This window comes from Phascolarctos cinereus, unplaced genomic scaffold (genome assembly GCF_003287225.1).
Source record: "Phascolarctos cinereus isolate Bilbo 61053 unplaced genomic scaffold, phaCin_HiC Scaffold_4;HRSCAF=312, whole genome shotgun sequence".
NCBI classification, from domain to species: Eukaryota; Metazoa; Chordata; class Mammalia; order Diprotodontia; family Phascolarctidae; genus Phascolarctos; species Phascolarctos cinereus.
The window spans coordinates 250,377,052-250,392,099 of NW_027555847.1; positions in this window are offsets into that span (position 1 = coordinate 250,377,052).

The following is a 15,048-nucleotide window of genomic DNA, read 5'->3' on the forward strand; positions in this document are numbered from 1 at the left end:
CAGCCTTGTTTTAAAGTGCTGTTTGTGTTTATACTGTATGGTTACAGGTTTTGAATTTGCCCCAGCTGATCTTTTCAAGGGACTTCAAAGAGTTTCAACACAAGGGAGGCATGTAACCTGAGCTCCAAAGTCCATTGGTGGAAATTAATTGTGGGGGAAGGGCAAAGTAAGAGAAAGGAGAGATGTTTTCAGTTTTTTCAGGATTCTTCTGGCTTTCAGAAAAAAGGTGGATGACACCAACTCACTTAGGGAGGGGAACAGAAGGAGAGAGGAAGAAGGAGAGGGAGAGGAAGGAGAGAGAGAGAGGGAGAAAGAAAAAGAAACAAAGAAAGTAAGGAAGGAAGGAAAGAAAGGAGAGGAGGGAAAGGGGAAAAGGAAGGAAGGATGGAAAGAAGGAAAGAAAAGGAAAGAGAGAAAGAACTCATTTAACAAATTAGCAGAGTTCAAACAAAATGAATCCATACGGGAGCCATGTGCAAAAAAATATGTCTCTGCAACTTGAGTTCATCATTTCTGTCATGAGGATAACATGTTTCATCATAGGTCTTAATTGATCTTAAATTCTTAAGTCTTTTAAAGTTTTATTCTTTATCATTTTATTGTCTGTATAAATTGTTTTCTTGGTTTTGATCACTCTGCATTAGCTCATACCCTCCAGGATTTTCTAAAATTGTCTCTTGTAATTTCTTATGGCATGATGTTATTCCACTACATCCATGCAGTTTGTTTCAGTCATTCCCCAATTGTCTAAGAGGGAATCTAAAGCATTTATTTAAATTCTAGTTATTTTCTTTTCTCTCCTCACCCCCTTCCATTTTTAGTCCTTCATCCTTTCGATCATGAAGGCTGTGACATTATTATCCTCCCTCAACCATAACTCTTCCCCATCACCACTTGTTTCTTTGTTGTGTCTGATGTATTTCAACACCAAAATGTGTGTGTGTGTGTGTGTGTGTGTGTGTGTGTGTGTGTGATATGTAATTCTCCTTCATCCATCTTAGATAAGAGGGAGGTTCACCTGATGCCCAGTCTCTCATTGACAGAGGATTTAGATTGCACATGGCCAGATCACACAATTTCTAACCCACAGTGAGTTGAAAAGAACCCACTTCTCTACAGCCCAGCAGTTTTAATTTTTTTACCTGAGCTGAGGGCAAATAGGAAGTGTCTGTTTTCCCATAAATAAGGAACTGGCCTCAGGCAGAGTTAGATAGAAACCTGATAGGCCATTGTGTTCCAAGAATTCATTTGTAAGTTGGTTGTTTGGACCACAGAACACATTAGTCCATGGAAACACCCTGTCAGCTCACAAAAGCACTGGACTAGTAACTGGAATTTCATTTTGCAAATTCTCTAGACTATTTATAAAACCATGAAATAAGTCTTAGCCTAGACAGTATTACTGCTTACATTTCTCTATTCAGAGAAGTACTTACTTAGCCGCCAATTTTTTTTAAATCAAAGACTGTTCTCACCAGTTTAAATATTTGGAGACAATTAATTCTACTATTTCATACAATTTCCTTACTTAATTCGGTTGCATTGATTCCGTTTGTTTTCAAAAAGGGAAAAAAGGTGGATCCTTTAACTATAAGCTAGTGAGCTTGGCTTAATTCTGGCAAAACTGACTTAATTTCTAGCAAAATCCTAGAACACATTTTTAAAGGAATTTTCCCAGAATGCTTAGAAAGGAAAGTCATCACAAAGGGTCAATATGCCTCCCTCAGTCTACACAGCCTTGACCCCGGAGATGAGCTGAGAAAATGCACCTCTCTCTTCTTCAGAGGTGGGGAACTAAATGTGCGGAACATTTTCTATTGGTTAATTTTGCTAAATTTCTTTTCCCCCTTTTTTATTTTATTTTTTATAAGAGATGGCATTCTAGGGAAGGAAGAGATATATTCATAAATTAAGGTGATATAAAAAAAGATCTCAATAAAAAAGAACAGGTCATGCCAAATTTACCTGATTTCCTTTTTTTGATAAGGTTGTTAGACTGGAAGATTAGGGGAATGTGATAGAGATAGACAGATAGATAGATAGATAGATAGATAGATAGATAGATAGATAGATAGATAGATAGATAGATAGATAGATAGACAGATAGATAGATAGATAGATAGACAGATAGATAGGTATAGCATTTATTAAGCACCTTCTATGTGTTAACATTTGGGCTACAAATATAAAAAAGCAAGACAGTCTCTGTCCTTAAAGAACTTACATTCTAATGAGGAAAGATTTGAAATAAAGGGGACAGGGAAAGGGAGGCATGGTGTAGAAATGTCTGGGAAATGACATGGAGGCCTGGTTCTGGGCAAGATAATCAAAAGCTCACCTGTCAAAGCCAGGCGATCCAAGGGCAGAGATCAAGGTTGAAGTAAGGGGAGATGCTAGGGCAGCTAGATAATGCAATAGATAAGGTGCCAGGCCTGGAGTCAGGAAGACTTATCTTCCTGAGTTCAAAGCTGGCCTCAGACACTTACTGGCTGTGTAACCCTGGGCAAGTTACTTTACTGTTTGTCTCAGTTTCTCTGTAAAATGAGCTGGAGAAGGAAATGGCAAACCACTCCAGTATTTTTGCCAAGAAAACCCCAAATGGGGTCATGAAGAGTTGGACATCACTCAACAACAAAGAGGTGGGGCTGAAGATGACACATCTGGAAGCTGGTCTCTAACAGAGCTCTACAGTGTCCTTTACCTCATCTTGCCGGTTCAAAATGTTTATCATTACTTGAATGAAGGCATAAATGGCAGATTTATCAAATTTGTGGATTATCTGATGCTCGGTGAGATAGCTAACATGTCATCAAAAGAAAATCAAGGCCCTTTAATTTCTAGCAAAATCCTAAAACATTTTGAAAGGGATTTTTCCAGAATGCTTAGGAAAAAAAGGTCTCAACAGGCTAAATTCAGCAAGAGAAAATTCAATAGGGAGAAATGTAAAGTCCTATGTTGGGAGTCTGAAGATCTGAATTCAAGTTCTGCTTCTGACATATACTAGCAGTGTGACCCTAGGCAAGTAACTTAACCTCTCAGTGACCCATATGACCCACTTAAGCCTGTTTTGGTAGAAGTTTCTTATTCTTCTGGGCTGGGACTGACTTAGGCCAATCCCCTTATAGTTCAGAGTTGATACTGGAACAAAACCAAATGCTTGCAGGTTATTCAAGAGTTAACTAAAAAAGATTTACTTAGCCAAAGCAGGAGGAGGATATTCAACAAGGATGGGCACTGTGTATACTTGGAGGTGATTTAGCTAAGAGAAGGGCCCTTGCCAGAGTTACCCACCTTGATCTACCAGCCAACCATTAGACGGAGTGCCCTTTGTACTGCTTTGTACTCAGGTGCTGAGGAAGTAATGTGAACAGTCTGAGCCTTTATTCCTTAAATCAATTAAGTCTTGAGGAAGATCTCCATATCTTTTAAGAAAAAACTAGTTTAACTTGAATGGGAGGAAGAGGTCAGGATATTGCTTCTCACCTTTACACTTATGCAATCACAGGCCTGAATCAAACAAAAACATCATATAACACCATTTGTTCAGTCATTTTCCTCTCTTTTCCCCCAAATCAATGGACACCCACTTTATTTCTAGTTTTCTGCTAATACAAAAGTGCTTCTATAAATGTTGCTATATATGGGACCTTTATTTTTCACTTTTTCCCACATAATTCAAAATTATTTTTTCAGAATAATTGGACCAGTCCACAGTTCAACCAAATTTGGTTGCCTTCCTATAGCCCCTTCAACTCTGACTACTTCTGCCTCATTATCTTTGCCAATTAGCTGGGTGTAAGGTAAAACTTCAGAGCTGTTCTTAGCTGGACTTCTTTTATTCTACATGGTTGTTAGTAGTTTGCAATTCTTTTGATAACTATTTGTCCTTTTACTACTTTTTTTCTTTTTTGATGAGGCAATCAGGGTTAAGTAACTTGCCCAGGGTCACACAGCTAGTAAATTTCAAGTGTCTGAGGCCAAATTTGGACTCAGGTCCTCCTGACGCCAAAGCTGGAGCTCTATCTACTGGGCCACCTAGCTGCCCCTCCTTCTACCACTTATTAAGGAGATAGACAGATAGATAGATAGACAGACAGACAGATAAATGTCTTATATATTTGTGTTTATTCCCTATGTATCTTGGACATTAAAGCTATTTGATACAAAGATTTTTTTTAATCAAGTGAAACCTTCCTTTCTGATCCTAAATTGATTTTGTTGGTGCATAAGCTTTTCAACTTCATGTTAACTGAAATGATTCATTTTCTCTTTTATGATAAGTTCTCTCTTCTCTTTTTTTCTTTTGGTTGAGAATTCTCCCCTTCGCCATAGTTTTGAAAAGTATCTACTTTCATTTTCTTATGATTTTTAAATTATGTGGCTGTTCGTATTTAGGTTGAATACTCAGAATTTATTGCAGCATGTGGTGTAAGTTGCTAGTCTAAAACTGCTTTTTCCAGCAGTTCTTGCTGAATGAGAGTCCTTCCTCAAGTAGTTTATATCCTTAAACATGTGTTTGATGTTAAGAACATATGTTCTTAAACATGTTTATGTTCTTATAGTGTTTCCCAAACATTATATTATTGAGCCTGATTGTTTATGATTCCTGCTCATCTTGTCTGTTCTGTTGATCTATGCTCTTTTTAACCAGTACCAAGTCATTTTGATGCTTATGGGGTTTTTGTTGTTGCTGTTTACTTTGAGTTTTGGAAGGGCTATCCTTCTGTTCCCCACCCCTTCATTCTACTTTTATTTATTATTATTATTATTTCCCTTGAGAAACTAGATTTTTGGGGTTTTTTTTCCAAATGAATTTTATTAATTTATCAATATAAAGTAACCTCCTGGTAGTTTGATTGGTATAGCACTGAATCTATAAATTATCAATTGATCATTCTTCTGCTTTTAATTTCTACTATCCATTTTCTCCCTCTAATGGCTTAAAAAAATCTTTTTTTACTATATAGGGCTTTTGTTTTAGTAATACATCTTTTTTTTAGATCCATAGCAGGTATTTTTCTGAGATTTCCAATACAGGTTCAAGATTCCTGTGGTTTATTCTAGAATCACAGAATTGGAAAGTACATTAGAGGCGGCTTATCTTTCTTTTTGTTTTGAAGGGATGCGATTGGGGTTAAGTGACTTGTCCTGGGTCACACAACGAGTAAGTATCTGAGGTTGGATTTGAACCCAGGTCCTCCTGACTCTAGGACCAGTGTTCTATTCACTGTGCCACCTAACTGCCCTGACCCATGGCTTGTCAATCTCCACTATAACTTCCTTTTCTATTGCCATTCATTGTTTTTCCCCAATGAATAAATGCCTATGGTGAAAATTCCCTTTTCTTCAGTCAACTATGTAATTTATTTTGGCTTTCCTTCGGCCAGAAATTGCAACTTAATTATGCCCTATTACACAATGGTTTGCCTGTAATAATTGCTACTCACTACCTAGAATTCAGACTATTGTGTGTTTTTTCCTTATGTGTTCTCAGACTTCTTATTCTAGGAAGTCCTCGGTTGCATTATCCACAAATTTTAATGACACCTGCTGCCTGGATGAGGAATTTCTTTAACTGGTGTTCACAACTAAAGTCTTCCATTCTTATACTTGTAGTTTCCCCAGTATTATTTTCTATCTCTTTCTCAATCACATTACCTTGATCAGGCGCTTTAGCTCTATGTTTGTAATTCTTTAGATACGGAATTTCTATGACCACAAATACCATCACTTTAATGGAGTGATACAATATAACAAATGCCATATTACAAAATTTTAACAGGTCAATGCTTATCTTATTTGCAAAAAGTCCTTTCCCAACACAAAAACAATAAAGAAAAGAAGGAAAAGAAATTAAGCCTCTCTTCTCAGAGGGAAAGCCTGATCCCTTTCAGAATTCCCTGAACTTGTGGGGCTCTTCCTACAGGGATTAAGGACCTGGGGTTGAATGGAAGTCATTCTCTCATCTTTTAGGTGAAAAATTGAATCAGTTTGGTTTGGTACTTAGGTAGCAACACTGGTCCTTTTCTCCAATGGACAGGAACTCATTGTGCTATGTGGTGTGGGAGAGGGGTGACATATAACAAAACTGGCTTTCAGGCAATGAGGGGGCTGGGTAGTCAGTGTTACATTGTAACTGATCATGATCTGTCATAGCTAACTTTCTAAAATTCTATTCAAGTTCTTGACCTTTTTCTTATTTTTTATTAGATTTGTCCAGGTCTGAAAGGGGCATGTGCAGATGCCCAACTATTATAGTTTTGTTATTCCCCCTGTAATTCAATTAATTTTCTGTTAAGTGCTTAGATGCTATGCTAGTTAGTCCATATATATTATTTCGTTATATCTAGTGCCTTCAAGTGTAATATAGTTTTATTACTCATCCATTTTAACTATATCCACTTTTACTATTGTCTTATCTGAGATTATGGCTGCTATCCTTGATATTTGAAATTTGACTAAAGCACCATAAATTCTGCTTTAGGCCTTCATTTTAATTCTGTATGACTCCTTATGTTTCAAGTATGTGTCTTGTAAATAACGTTATTGGATTCTGCTTGCTAATTCATTCTGCTTTGCTCTGTTTTCTGAGTGAGATCCTCTCTCATGTTCATGATATGATTGATAATTGCGTATTTCCCTCAATCATATCTTCTTCTACTTTTTGTTCTCTCCTTCTCCTGTTCTCCTCCTTATAAAAAAATAAGGAATTCCTCTGGGATATTTTCTAGTTTATTATGTTTCTGTTAACATGGCACTGGAACAAAACACAGCACTGCAGATGTGGTCTGGCTAGGGCAATGTAGAATGGAATTATCCCCTCACTAGTCCTGGAAACTACAATTCTTATATTTCAGCCTAACCTTCTGTTTGTTAAGATGTACCAGGCCACTAAAACCCTCAGATCTTTGTCAAGCAAACCACCAAAAATCAGGATATTTGCCTTTCTTCAGTCTAGAAATACTGCTATCATTTTCTATCTTTTACATACATATAGTATTATATATTTATGTATAATATAGAAATATTATTATATTATCATATGTATATATGTATATGTGGAGAGAAAGAGAGAGTTAGTTGTTCATCATTTCAGTTGTGTCCCACTATCCATGACCCCATTTTAGGGTTTTCTTGGTAAAGATACTGGAGTAGTTTGCCATTTCCTTCTCTAGCTCATTTTACAGATGAGGAAACTGAGGCAAACAGGGTTAAATGACTTGCCCAGGGTCACACAGCTACTAAGTTTCTAGGCTAGATTTGAACTCATGAAGATGTCTTCCTGATTCCAAGCCCAGTGTTCTATCCACTTTATCATCTAACTGCCTCATATATATATATGTATGTGTGTGTATGTATGTATGTATGTATGTGTATAAATGTATGTATATATACACACACATATATGTATACATGTATATATATACACACATACACACATACATACATATATATGGATGTATATATATGTCTGCTTGGATACATACACATATATAGTTATTCTGAACTTGCCAAAAATTGACAGACATGAGGATTTCATATACAAAGTACTAAAAAAAATGATATATGAAGCCCTGCATCTCCATTATGTATAGTTTGCATTTCTTTTCAAAATTATATAAGCTCAACATGTTTCATTACTGTACCACCTCTTCTCAAAGCCCATTCCTCCTATCATTTAAAAAAAAACCCCTTGTAACAAACAAACATAGTCAAGCAAAACATTCACACATTGGCTCAAGTCTGAAATGTATATCTTAATATACACCTCAAGTCCCCCAGCTCTTTGTCAGGTAGTGGACAGCATACTCTATTATTATTTCTCTGGGGTCATGGCTGGTCATTGCACTGATCAGAGTTCTTAAGTCTTTCCAATTTGTTTTTCTTCACACACACACACACACACACACACACACACACACACACACACACACACAATACTTTTGCCAGCTCAAGGGGCTGAGGGGACCATTCATGGCTTATCCAATATTTCAAAGCTCACAAAGCTGTAACCTAGTTTGTTCTGTTTCTGATTCTCATTCACCCAAGATCAGGAAAGAATGAAACTCAAAAAAAAAAACCAAACCAGAAGACAGAAGCACCATGCATTCATAGACACGTGGCAGCCAGATGGGGAGAAGGCACAAGAATCCTACCCAAACCAAAGACCCATAGTTTCTTGCTTCACATTCAACCAGGGTAGAAAGAGATTTCATCTATTTAAACTTTTAGTATGCATCAGTTTTCATTTGGCAGAAAATTAAAAGGTCTTCTGTCGCCATTCAATAAGCAGACAAGAAACAATCAGAGAATATCTATGAATACTCAGAAATAGGGAATGAAAAGGCCCTTCCAGTACAAATTTCTGGAAGCAGACTTAAACAAGCCTCCATGTGGACATGTTTTAAAAACTGGACTCTTATTAGCCAGACTCTCCATCATACGTATTTCTTTCAATTCTCTCATTCAGTAATTGCCAGAGATTTGTAAATCTAACTTCTCTAACATTTTCTACAAGACCTATTTTTTTTAATCGTTTATCTTTTTGCTAAATTTGTAGAGGACTGAATGGGTGCAATGAGATCCCTAATTATTATAATTTTGTGGTCTATTTCTCTTTGTAATTCTATTAACAAAAGTTAATTTTAAGTATGTAGGTGCTATGCCATTCAGTGCCTATATATTAAGTAGTGACATAATTTCATTGTCTATGGTGCCTTTAGGCATAATGTAGTTTCTGTTTATCTCTCAATGATGTTTATTTTTATTCTTGCCTTATCTAAGGTCATGATTGCAACACCTGCTTTACTGAGTTGAGATAAAAAAAAGTTCTTCAGTCTCTTTAAATCTGTGTAAATCTTTATGTTTCAAGTGTGTTTCTTATAAACAACATACTGTAGGGCTCTGCTTTCTAATGTACTCTACTATAATCTTATATTTTATGAGTTTATCTCATTAAAATTCATGGTTATGATTGCTAATTATGTATCTACCTCCAAACTATTCTCTTGCATTTTGTTTTCTTTTTGCCTCTCACCATTTACTCTATAAAGAAGATGGTGACATAATTGGGGTAACCTACTTCTACTCAACTGCCCCTCTTCTCTTCTCCTCTGCCAGACACCAATCACTGGTTATTATCCTCTTTTTTTTCTTTTAATCCCTACTCCATGATTCATACTCTGAAGGTATCCCAATTCTATCCCTTCCTCTCAAAATTCCTTCTTTCCTCTCTCATCTCTTGTGTCTATGTTGAATTTAATGTATTTCTATGTAAAACTCATAATCTGTGTAAGTGGTAAATTCTCCTTTGTCCAGTTCAGATAAGAGTGAAATTCTTGTGGTGCCCACTATCCTGACTTCTTCCATCATGTTTGTCTATTATTCTGGCTCAACTGATTATGAGAAATCTCCTTCTTCCTCCTTTATTCTGTAGTGTATTCCCTTTCCCCTCTCTTTTCTTTCCACTCTGTCCAACATTAAAACAGAACAGATCCATCCCCTAGATTGTGTTTGTCTTAATTCTTTCTATGACCCTTGAAGATATTAAGGTCTTGAATGGATACATTAACTTTTCCCTTCTATTAGAATGTAACTACTTCATTACTGTAGCTTAAATATATTTGCCCTTCTCAGTTTCTCTTTACTTCTGTGATTGTATTTCAATGTTTTCTATTCAGTACTGTTCTTTTCATGAGGAATGCTGTACAGTAATCAGTTACATTAAAGGTCAATTTTTCCTTCTGGAGGATTAAAACAGCTTTACAGAGGAAGTTATTCTTGATTTCATATTCTTTTGCCTTTTGAAATGTCATATTCCAAGATCTTCTCTTCTTTTGGTGGTAGCTACCAAGTCTTGTGTGATCCTGACTGAGATTCCTTGATACTTCTACTCTTTCTGTCCACTTTTTGACTGACTGTATTTTTATTTGACCTAAAGCTCCAGATTTTTTCCCACATGATTTTCAGGTAGTCTAATGAGTCTTAAATTATATCTCCTTGATTATTTTCCAGGTGAGTTGTTTTTGATAGCAGATATCTTACATTTTCTTCTACTTTTTCAATCTTTTGTTTTTGTTTAAATATTTCTTGCTACCTCATGTAGAACCTGAGTTCTGCTTTGCCTATTCTAATTTTCAGGGAGTCTGTTTCTTGGGTCAAGTTTGCCATGGTTTATTCTAAATTATATATTCTCCTTCCAAATCTCCCCTCCATAGCTCTCATTTAATTTATATTCAACTTCTCTATCTTTTGCTTCATTTCATTCAGGCATTCCTGTGACCAAACCATTTTTTTCCTCTGAGGTTATGTTTGTAGTTGGGGGGCATGAAATCATTCTCTTCTTCTGAGTTGGAGTCCTGGGCTTCTCTGGATCTATCTATTTATCTTGGTTAGTACTTTCTTCTAATTACTTTTATTTCCATGCCTAGTTCCTGAATTGGAACTTTGTGCTTATGCTAGCCTCTGCCCCTATTCTTCATTCTTGAGTAGTATTATTTTGCCTGTTTCATCTGGGTCTCAATTACCTGGACCCTTGCTGCTAGCTTCCACTTCTTGTGATATATCTGCCCCCAGGACTCCTGTTATATTTTATATATTATAAGCCCTTTTGTCACCAGGATTCAGAGCATTAGATCTTCAGGGCTCTTTGTTTCAGCTCACGTCAGTGCCATAGACTTTAAGATCACCCAGGGTCTGAGCATTGTTGGCTCCTGGACCATTCCTAATAACATGCCCCACACCAATATACATTCATTTACCACTGCCAGCTCCCAAGGCCATGTATAAGGCTATACCAATACATCATGACTCATAGCGCTATTAGCTCCTGTCCTCTGTCCAAAGCCACACTGCCTCAGCTGTCTAACCATAATGGACCTTCTTGTCAGAGCTCACTGGTCCCCCCACTCCTAGTTATAGAGTGCCACAGACTCTAAGTGTGCCTACAGGGCCCCTGGTCCCAAATAGCAGTTTCTATCTTTTTTGTTTCCCCTCATAATGGCTTTTCTGACAGCCCCCCTTCTAGCTTCTGGCTGACTTACAATATAGGACTGCAATTGATGAAGACACTTATTATAGTTCCCTCATTAGATTTACTGATAATTATTCATTCTGGTACCATTTAAAGTTTTTCCTGGGGTACATGAATGAGAAGTGAGTAGCTTTTCAAGCAATTTACTCCACAATTTTATCCAGATATCACAATGTTTCCAAGAATATAGGCTCATAATACTAGAATAGACAGAAATCTTAGAAATCATAGATGAGGAAACTGAGGCCCAAGTGAGTCAAATGACTACTCTGAGGTCACATAGATAAGGAGGGCCAGAGATAAGATTTAAACCTAGGTCCTCCCAATTACAGTCAGTGCTATTTTCACAGTACCACAACACCTCTTAATCATGCATACTGGCAAAAATAATTACATCTGTCACTTCTTTCAGTACCTTATCTTGTAATTCATCAGGGCTTAATGACAAATTCATATATGATAACAAGTGCTGTTTTACCATCTCCCCATCTATCTTGAGTATCTACCTCACATTAGCCATTTTTTTCCCTGCCCTTTCCAGTTCAAAGATCATTCTTTTTCATTAGAAAAAACCCCGCAAAATTAGAATTGAATAGCCATGACCTCTCTGTCCTGTTGCAATGGTCCCATTCACCCTAATTAGTGATTTTTTTCTTTAAATTTCTCCATCAGTCTTAGCTCATTCTAAGTTTTAGCCCTTCTGGCATTATTTTATTGTTTTGTTTTCATTAATTCATTATATAAACATTTATTTTCTCTCTCTCTCTCCACCTCTCTTCTCCCTCTTTCCACCTCTCTTCTCCTCTCTCCACTGAATAATAAAAAGTCATAAAAAAAAAAGCTTCATAACGAATATATATGATCCAGCTAAACAAATTTTCACATTGGCCATGTCCAGCAATGTTTATTTCACTCTGCATTTTGGGTGACATATTACATCTTTAGTCCTCTGGACTCATGATTTATCATTGCATTCATAAGTGTTTTAAAGTCTTTCACAATTTTTTCTTCATAATTAGAATGAAGTGGGCAGAACTAAGAGAACAATTTATACAATGTATAGTTTAATCAAAACCAACTTCCACATTGGCCATATTAAAAAAAATTGTCTCATTCTGCACTCTGAGTACTTCACCTATTATCATGAGGTGAGTAGCATAGCGTATCATTCATCCTCTGGAATCTTGACTGGTCATTATGCTGATGAGTTTCTAATTCTTTTAAAGATTTTAACTTTTACTATAATATTGTCAGACTATTGTTCTTGATAGTTTCCCAGATGTCCTGGGTTCATATCTCTTGTGGAATTTTTAGGCCCTGGGATCCCATCTTTTTCTGAGCCCTTTGAAATCTGCTTTCCCCAGACCTAAGATGGATACAAAAAAAAAAAACTCTTCTCCATTTTACTCTCAATTATTACAAATTCTAAGAAGAAGTGGTTTCTTCTTCCCTAGGCTCCCATTGTTTACACATCAGTAACATTGCAAGTCACATCCAGATGAGAATTTTCCCCTTGTTGGTTCCTTTGCTTTTTAAAGGATGAAATTATGATTAAGGCAAGTCAAGAAATGATTAGCTGGTCTGTTTTTGGCAGGGGGAGAGATCCTGCAGATGTCTAAATAACTGAATGGCTGTGGATCTCACTGAGGAAATTCCGTATTATTTGGGGATTTGATGGAATAAACACAGTGTCACCAGCCAACAGAACCATCTGAAGGAACACATCTATGGGGAATTCCTTTTCCATTTGGACTTTGTATAGAATATCCTTCTTGAGATTGATGAAAACCTTTGGCAAGCATATGTTTCCATGTTTTATGCTTAGCTTGATGTTACAAATTGGAGGATCACTGAATAAAATTCTCTGCAGTTGCATCTATCAAGAAATCTTGCATGGTCTGAACTTGTACATAAGAGGCCTCTTATTGAAGGAGACCCTTTAAAGCAGAGTTCCCCAAACTTCTTCGGTTCAAGCTCCCTTAGGCCAAAAGAAATAGTTAACAGTTCTATTTATTATGTTGTTAAGTTGAAAAATTTAAATATACTGTGGTGGCCCTGTGAGTTCACTGATAGGGTGGTACACAGTTTTGGGAAATGTGGCTTTCAGGCGCTACATTTTGCATTACTGAGTCAAATGGCTTTTAAAATAATAATAATAATAATAAAAAAGCAGGCTCATATTTATTATATCTTTCATTCATTTGGGTAACTTTAAAGATATAGTTTACAGTGGAAAGCCTTTTCTTCTTTTAAAATATTTATTAATTTACTTCTTTTTAGTTTTCAACATTCACATCCACAAGATTTGGAGTTTCAAATTTTCTCTCATCCCATCCCTCCCCCAACCCCAAGACAGCATGCATTCTGAATACCCTTTACCCTAATCCACCCTCCTTTCTATTCCTCACCCCTTCTCTTATCCCCTTCCTCTTCTATATTCCTGTGGGGTAGGATAGATTTCTATATCCCACTGCCTGTATATCTTATTTCTCAGTTTCATGTGAAAACTTTTTTAACATTTGTTTTTAAAACTTTGGATTCCAAATTTTCTCCCTTCCTCTCCACCCTCATTGAGAAGGCAAGCAACTCAATACAGGTTATGCATGTGTAGTCATGCAAAACACTTCCATAGTAGTCATGCTGTGGAAAAGTAACTATATTTCCCTTTATCCTATCCCACCCCCCATTTATTCTATTCTCTCTTTTGACCCTGTCCCTCCTCAGAAGCATTTGCTTCTGATTATCCCCTCCCCCAATCTGCCCTCCCCTCTATCATCCCCTCCTGCTCTCTTATCCCCTTCCCCCCTATTTTCCTGTAGGGTAAGATAACTTTCCATACCCAATTGAGTGTGTATGTTATTCCTTCCTTAAGCCAAATCCGATGAGAATGAGATTCACTCATCCCCCTCACCTTCCCCTGCTTCTCCTCCACTACAAAAGCCTTTTCTTGTCTGTTTTATGTGAGATATTTTACCCCATTCTACCTCTCCCTTTTTCCTTCTCCCAGTATAATCCTCTCTCACCCATTAATTTTATTCTCCAGATATCACCCATTCATCTTCAACTCACCCTGTGCCCTCTATCAATCTATCTATACATATAATTTTTTTTGGAAAGCCTTTGTGAAAGCCTGTCAGTTCCTGTTTCATATTTTCATAAAGACTTCATAGAGATTAAAAAGTAGGCATGTGGTTCAGTAGTTATTGATATCATCTAAATTCCCCTCCCCTTCCCCCCAGGATCACAGCAGACTTTCTTTTCTAGCAGATGTCCTCACTATCATCCTCTCTTTTATTTTATTCTCTATCTACTGGGTCCTTCTTTGCTGCTTACAAACATAACCATACAATTCCCTTCTCTTAAAACACCCTCACTTGATCCAACCATCCCTGTAATAATTAGTCTATAAATTTGCCTCCCTTTCTCAGCTAAACTCCCTGAGAAAGCCGTCTACTTTAGTTGCCTCCACTTTTCTTCTTCCCCCTCTCTTCTAAGTCCTTTGGTTTCCAATCTCATAATTGGAGATTATATGAGGTGGTGAAACTAAGCCTCTCCAAAGCTACCAATGATTTCTCAATGACCAACTCGAATGGTTTTTTCTTCACCTTTGCCCTTCACCTCTGTGGCATTTAACACTGTTGACCACCTCCTCCTGTTCTCTTCTCTCTGGGTTCCCATGATGCTGATCTCCTAATTTTCCTGTATCTGTCTGATTGGTCCTCAGTCTCTTTTGTTGGCTCTTCATCCATGTCAGGTCCACTAACTGTGAGCACCATCCAGGGTTTTATCGTGGGCCTTCTTTTCTTCTCCCTCTATACTATTTTACTTGTTGATCTCATTAGCTCCTATGGGTTCAGTTATCATTTCTATGAAGATGATTCCTACATCTATATATCTGGGTCTTGTCTCTTGCTTGAGCTAATCACACATCACTTTCACACATCTTGAACTGGATGTCCCATAAGCATCTCAAATTTAACATGTCCAAAACAGGATTCATCATCTTTTCTCCAAAA